Source organism: Calidris pugnax, unplaced genomic scaffold, assembly GCF_001431845.1.
Source record: "Calidris pugnax isolate Ruff unplaced genomic scaffold, ASM143184v1 scaffold281, whole genome shotgun sequence".
NCBI classification, from domain to species: Eukaryota; Metazoa; Chordata; class Aves; order Charadriiformes; family Scolopacidae; genus Calidris; species Calidris pugnax.
This window is the reverse complement of record NW_015091028.1, coordinates 1,206,720-1,214,082: the sequence shown is the minus strand read 5'-3', so window position 1 is coordinate 1,214,082 and position 7,363 is coordinate 1,206,720.

The window sequence follows — 7,363 nt, the reverse complement described above, 5'->3', positions numbered from 1 at the left end:
CTGAGGTCCACCACCATCCAGCAGAGGCTTAACTTTAAGCATGTGGTGAGGTCCCACAACATGGGACTTCTCTTATGTTTTAATACTCAAAAAACTACTTGATCTTTCCGAGGAAATGAGGGTTTTAAATATTGGCCATGAAGTGCTGGAACGACATCAACAAAAAAAGGCAGAAGGTCCCTTCCTGACTTGTCACCTCTGTGATGTGGGTCTGCCCTCAGCCATCTCCGTGTCAATGGCATGGGACATTTCAGCTCAAGGGAAGGATGTGGAGCTCCCCATCTGCCGTGGTCAGTGCACGCATCAAACAGCCCAGGATTTGGTAAATCAATGCAAATTTTGGCCTGGCTGGAGAAGTTCCCCGTGGGGACTGTGGGCTCCTGGGACGTTGCACAGTGAGCATTTTGGTGGCATCTCGCCCTGTGCTGCTGCTCTCTGGCAGGAAAAGCAAGACTGGGATGTCTCAGCCCTTGAGGAAAGCACTTGAGAGCATCGTGGAGATGCTCTCAGGGGTTAAAATACAAGCTATTTAGCAACTTCAGAGCTGTGGAAAAATTCTACAATTTAAATAATCTATAAATGGAGCAAGATAAAAATGTTACAGGAACCTCTTGGCTTCAGGCAATGGCTTAAGGGAGAACCATGAATGGTATTTCCTTTGAGAAGATGCTTATGCAAATAATCACCTATGAGCAGAGCACAATGAAATCAATAAATTATCTGAACTTACGGGCAGACGGAAAGCCAGACGTGTAAAGATGGAAACTCTTTTATGTGTTGAGTTTTTATGGTTTACTGAATGAGAAAGCAAACAAATGATGTTACAAACATTCACCATAATCTGGGCTTCTTACCTTGACGCCTGATGTCCCATAACTATTCTGCTGTCTCATGAGAAACTGTGGGAGGGAGGTGTTTTCACTCTACCTGTTCTCAGAATCAGGTGGGGCATGATAAGAAGAAAATGGATGTTTCTGTTTAACACAATAAACCACACAATCATTTTCTGTTTCCTCCAGCCTGTGCTGGGAAGAAGCACGCAGCCCTCTGCTGCAAACGAGGAAATACATGAGATTTTTCATTGTTGTCTTGGTGCTGCTAAACAGAGTGGAATATGTCCTTCACAAAACATGTTTGGGTAAATCCTCATTAAATTATTATCATGACAAAGCCCTTTTGTTAAAATGCTGTGAATTAGAGCAGTTTACAAAAACATTAATTTTTTGCTGGTTTAGCTGAGATTTATCTCCTCTTGACAAGCAAACCTGTTGTTCCATAATCTCCAGCGATGCTGGCCAGAAAAGCCCAATTGTGTGTGCAAGACCACAGGAATAGAGGAACAGCAAAACTTAAACCAATTGACAACGTGTCTGGCTTGGGAGCTCCTGCCCAGCAGATGTTGAGCAGATGCTCAACAAATGCCCAGGAAAAGTCCAGTTTTTCCATGGTGGCCACTCATAGCTGCCTCCAAGAGGGTTTCATTTAATTCCCAATAGCAACAACTTTAAATCCTGTGCACGTGTGATGAGATCCTGCCCAATGCATTAGTACTGACTGTTGGATCTCCAGAGATCCTTCATGATTTTGGTCTGTACATCAGAATCCTGTGGGGACAGGCTGAGAGAGTTGGGGGGGGGGGTTCAGCCTGGAGAAGAGAAGGCTCTGGGGAGACTTTCGAGCCCCTTCCAGCCCCTCAAGGGGCTCCAGGAGAGATGGGGAGGGACTCTGGATCAGGGAGGGGAGCCCTAGGAGGAGGGGGAAGGGTTTGACCCTGAAAGAGGGGAGATGGAGATGAGATCTTGGGAGGAAATTCTTCCCCCTGAGGGTGGTGAGAGCCTGGCCCAGGTTGCCCAGAGAAGCTGTGGCTGCCCCATCCCTGGAGGGGTTCAAGGGCAGGTTGGAGGGGGCTTGGAGCAACCCGGTCTGGTGGGAGGTGTCCCTGCCCAGGGCAGGGGGTGGCACTGGGCGGGCATTAAGGTCCCTTCCAACCCAAACCATTCTATGATTCTATGATCAGGTTGTCTATTCTGCCATTTTGGGCAAATATAAGACAGAATTCATCCCTCTGGTCTCTGAATAATTATCACGACACGTTAACCTGGAAAAGGGCTTAGTCACCAGCCCCAACGTAAGCGAGCAGCACCATGTCAAGCCTCCATGAATAGAACAGGTCTCTGTGTCCCGTACACTCAGCACAAGGAGATTGGGAGCTGGAGCAACGTCTCCTGGTCGCATACCCACAATTCTTCCCAGGGACCCAAAGCAAACTCCCCAGGTCTGGACCGTCTCTGCCAGCGCTTCTGCAAGGTTAGAGGGAAACAAACACACCTCCCTTAGATCAACAACGGGAGCTTTCAATTCCTTTATTCAAGCTCTCTGAACACTGGATCCTTTCATTAGGGCTATTGCTAATATTTAATGCCTCTTGCTGTGTTTTCCATGACAAGACGCTATATATTGCTGAAGGCTCCTTTCCAAGTGGGAACCAGCAATGAACCACCCGCCCTTCGGTTTCTAACTGAGCTAGGGGTAAAGGATGCAAACCATGACGTATTTGCCCCTAAATCTCTCCTGTGTATGGGTTTCTTCATTTTGCCCCCACTTCTCATCCCAGTGTTTGCCAAGATGTGAGCTGAGCTCTAAAGGATGGGGCAGAGAAGAGCAGCCCACCTGTGGGTGCAATCAGATGGGAGAGGGAAAGAAGTGCAGAGGCAGGAATGGGAGAGGAGCTTTTAGGCAAGGAAACAGAAAGTCGTTATTTTATTAAAAGAAACATTGGTGCAAGACGTTTTTGCAAAACTGAACGTCTGTGCAAGGAAGTGAATTGCACTAAATGTCATTAGTGGTGAAGGGCATCCCACCATCTGTGCCAGGAGAGGTGCTGGAGCCTGGTGAAGGGAACATCAGGGCATGACCATATGGCTCTCCATGGACAGATCCACCCTGTGACCAAGAGACCAGCACGTGGAGGGTGAGAGCACACGCGTGTGCACCACCAAGTCTCCAATGCCTCTGCGGCCCCTCCTTTCCCAGAAAAGCAAGATTTGATCAGTTCAGCTTCCTGGAGCCAACCCACATCCAGAGTTGTGCTGTCTGGTTTCAATTATGCTTGGCCCATACCTGTCTCCTTCCTTGTTTTTTCACTGATTGATTATTTGATATAACATGCCATGTAATTTTATAAGCCAGGACAAGTGATCTTCCTGGAGGCAGTGAGGTCATAACTCCATGAATTTGCATGTTATCAGTACACAATTTTTAAAAAGCTTCGTGCAGAGCAGCATGAAAGAATAACCAGTCTCTAGTGTTTGTTGTTCACACACCTGCACCCTCCTGCGTGACTCTCACCATTCCATCCCAGATCTGGTGGGACTCACTTCCTCAACTGATGGCATGAATCGTACTGCTCCGAGCAAAGCACGTCCAGAAGGTCAAAAAGTCACCAAAACCTGTAGCATCACAACCTCAGAGAATACAACAGCTTCTGTGTAAAGCTGGTCTTCAGTCATGGACCCTCCCAATCCCAATCTGGGAGTCCTGGTAGACAGCAAAATGACAATGAGTAAGCAGTGTGCTCTTGTGGCCAGGAAGGCCAATGGAATCCTGGGCTGTAGAGGGAAGTGTGGCCAGTAGGTCGAGGGAAGTCATTCTCCCCCTCTACTGTGCACTGGTGAGGCCACAACTGGAATACTGCATCCAGTTCTGGGGTCCCCAGTTCAAGAGGGACAGGGAACTGCTGGAGAGAGTCCAATGAAGGGCAACGAAGATGATTCAAGGATTGGAGCATCTCCCTTATGAAGAAAGGCTGAGAGAGCTGGGACTCTTTAGTCTGGAGAAGAGAAGGCTGAGGGGAGACCTTATCAATGCTTATAAGTATCTAAAGGGTGGGTTGAAGGAGGAGGGAGCCAGACTCTTTGCAGTGGTTCCCAGTGAGAGGACGAGGGGCAACGGGCACAAGTTGGAACATAAGAGGTTCCCCTCAAATATGAGGAAGAACTTCTTCACGGTGAGGGTGACAGAGCCCTGGAACAGGCTGCCCAGGGAGGGGGTGGAGTCCCCTTCTCTGGAGATTTTCAAGCCCCACCTGGATGCTCCTGAGTAACATGCTCTGACAAGCTCTAGGCAATCCTGCTTCAGTAGGGGAGTTGGCCTAGATGATCTCTATGGTCCCTTCCAACTCTAAAAATTCTGTGAAATTCAGTGAAATACAGTATTATTTCAGGGAAGGAACTCAGTCCTGGCTCTACTGAAACTTGGCAACAAACATCTCGTTATGAAAGGCCCGCGTTACTTCCTGCTGGGTGGATAATGCAAAAAATAGGGTCTCAGGTAGAGAATGTCTCTAAATTTGGCATGTGATTCTCCAACCCCTGCTCCTCTGAGAGCTGCATACAGCCAACCAAGGCTGCCTTGTGAGATGGTTGAAGCCTTTTCTGCTTCTGCAGCAGCACCAGAAGAACATGAGGTTCCTTAAAGGTACCTGCACATGGCTATTCCTGAAGGGACTGCGGTGCCTCTCCCACAGCTGCTGAGACAGATATATCTGTGTTGGGATGACTGTCTGAACCCTGACATCTGTCTCATGGCCAGAGCAGAAGAATTTGTTGAAATTCCTGCTTTTCTGGTACCTAGGAAGACATACCAAACAAGAGAGAAGAGGTAAGATCTTCTCTTTGTTTTTTCCAGGAAGAAATGAAAAGGTGATTCTTACAAGAATGACCACTTCTGAGACCTTGAAGGCTTTTCAGTTGAGGTATTTATTCTGGCTGCTGAGCCATGGCCAGGGGCAGTGTGGAGCTGGATGTACAGGACAGACCTCCCCATCCAGCCTCCAAGTGACCCCTTGCACCGACGGCTCTGCTCATCTTCCTCCATGCAGTCTATGAGGATGAGAAGTTGGGAGCCCCCGGCAGTGCTTCAGTGGGATCCCTCGAGAACTGAGCCAGGAACCAGTGTGGAGGGCTGGGTTTCATGCCTGGTTGTCTTTGTGCACCTTTGTGACCCTCCAATCCATGCTGGATCTCAATGGGGAACTGCTGGGTTGGGCATCAATGCCAACAGAGCTGGAGGATGGCCTCCATCACAGGTCACAGAGCAACACCACAGTCAGTTACTAACTGGACTCCTTTGGCAGCGAGATGTGAGCAACCATGGAGCAGGAGAACACAGGGATCTGATAAACCCGCTGGTCCCTGCCCAGAGCTGCAGCTACCTCTGTCCTGAACTGTCCTAGGCCTCGGCTCAGGGCTGCTCCGAAAATTCAATATTACAGTTGGTGCCAGGGACTCCCAGATGGCTCTAGACCATTAGAGGGTGTCGGGCTCTTGGCTGGGCACCACAGCTCAGCTCTCAGGTATGATAATCTGAGCTGTGCTTTGTGGAGCAGCTGAAGAGCTGGCTCAGGATTCTGAAATATGCCGTTTCTTTGTTGTTCTCAGTATTTCCCCCCCGAAAAAGCGAGAAACCAGATTATCTGGTCATTTTGCGGTAATAACCTCGGGCCCTTGATGTTAGAGGGAGGAGTACCAGGAGGAATGCAGTGAGGTGAGTATGACACCAAATCACAGCGTGTTGTGTTTTCAGATGCTGTACCCTCAACAGCGCCAAGATCAAAGGGGTTTTGCTTGGTCTGATTATAGAATCAAAGAATTGTCCATAGAATTGACCTTTAAGATCATCTAGTCCAACCATCAACCTAACTCTGATAAAAACCATCAGCAAACCATGTCTCTAAGCACTATGGCAACCCAGCTTTTGAATCCCTTCAGGGATGGTGCCTCAACCACTGCCCTGGGCAGCCCATTCCAAGGCTTCATAACCCTTTCAGTGTAAAAATTGTTCCAAATATCCAATCTGAACCTCCCCTGGTGCAACTTGAGGCTGTTTCCTCTTGTCCCATCCCCTGTGACTTGGGAGAGGAGACTGACCCCCACCTCTCTACAACCTCCTTTGAGGGAGTTGGAGAGAGAGAGGTGGTCTCCCATCCTTTTCTCCAGGCTGAACAGCCCCAGCTCCCTCAGCTGCTCCTCACTCCTAGACTTATTTTCTAGACCAGTCACCAGCTCTGTTGCCCTTCCCTGGACTCACTCCAGCACCTCAATGTCTTTTTTTGTGGTAAACGGCCTAAAACCAGACATAGCACTTGAGGTGGGGCCTCAGCAGTGCTTTGCTCCACCTCACACCCCATCCCAACTTTGACTTCCATATTTCAGGAGCAGAAGTCAAAGAGGAGAGGGCTCTGTCCCTGCAGAGCTCCTGGTTCCTGGTTTTTCTTTAGGTTGGAGGTGTTCAAGTGATGTTCGTGACTCTGCCCATGTCTGAGGGCTTCTGCTTGGCTGGTGACGCCCAAGAGGCGGTTGCGATGCCACCCTTCCCCTCTGAACCACTCAGCCCACACTGGTATCAGGTCCACCCACTATACCAACACGCATCCTCAGAGATGCCGTTGAGTCAGTTCCTGTTCCTATGGCACAGCTCTATTCTCAGAAGGGTGAGCTGGTTTTTCCCCAACACTGGAAAATACACTTCTTCATTTTCCATTCTTTTTCTTATTTTTTCTTTCCATTGACACGAATGTCTGGACTCCACAAAGGGCAAAATCAAGGTGGGACAGCCCTTCTTCCTGGGTTGTTCCCAACCCCAGTGGGATTTAAGTGTTGGTTATTTCACAAAGAGGCCCATTCAGGAGATTATTTTGTCTCCCAGAGTGACCTTTCAGGCCTAAAGGCCTCCGAATCATTGTCAATGCAACCAAAATTGGCTTCTCTCACAGAAGTCTCTGACTTTCCTCAGTCACTTCAAACTCCTCCTGTGATGGGGGTCTGGGGACCCCAAGTCCCCTTCTGTCCCTCTCTCTGGGACACTGCAAGGAAACAATTCCTTCCCATTTAGCAGGACAGGAGAGGACCAGCACCAACAGGGCCCAGTGAGAGACTTCTGTAAGCAGGGCCTGGGCAACCATTTTTGACCAACACCTACGGTTTTAGAGTGATGATAACAATCAATAAATTCTTGTCAACGCCTCAAAATGGATTTGATCTGTGATTTTTCAGAAAATACGCCGAAAAAAGTTCAAATGTTTGTCTCCACAGTTTCATACTGAAGTGGTTTGGGTTTGCCCTTTGAAACAGTGGCTTTTCCTCTTTCTGTGCTTCTCTTTCAGAGTGTTTTTCTTCACCTTGAATACTGGGAAAACTCTGGAATTCTTAGATTATTCCCCCCTCCCCGATTTAACCGGAGCATCCCATTTAAATCTCCTCCTCCCTAAACTCCTTCCAGTCTGCCTGTACACAGGGGAGCTGCAGGTGGGGTAAAATAACATCTGAACTTAAAGGAAACATCTCCCCAATGTTGCATCTTGCTC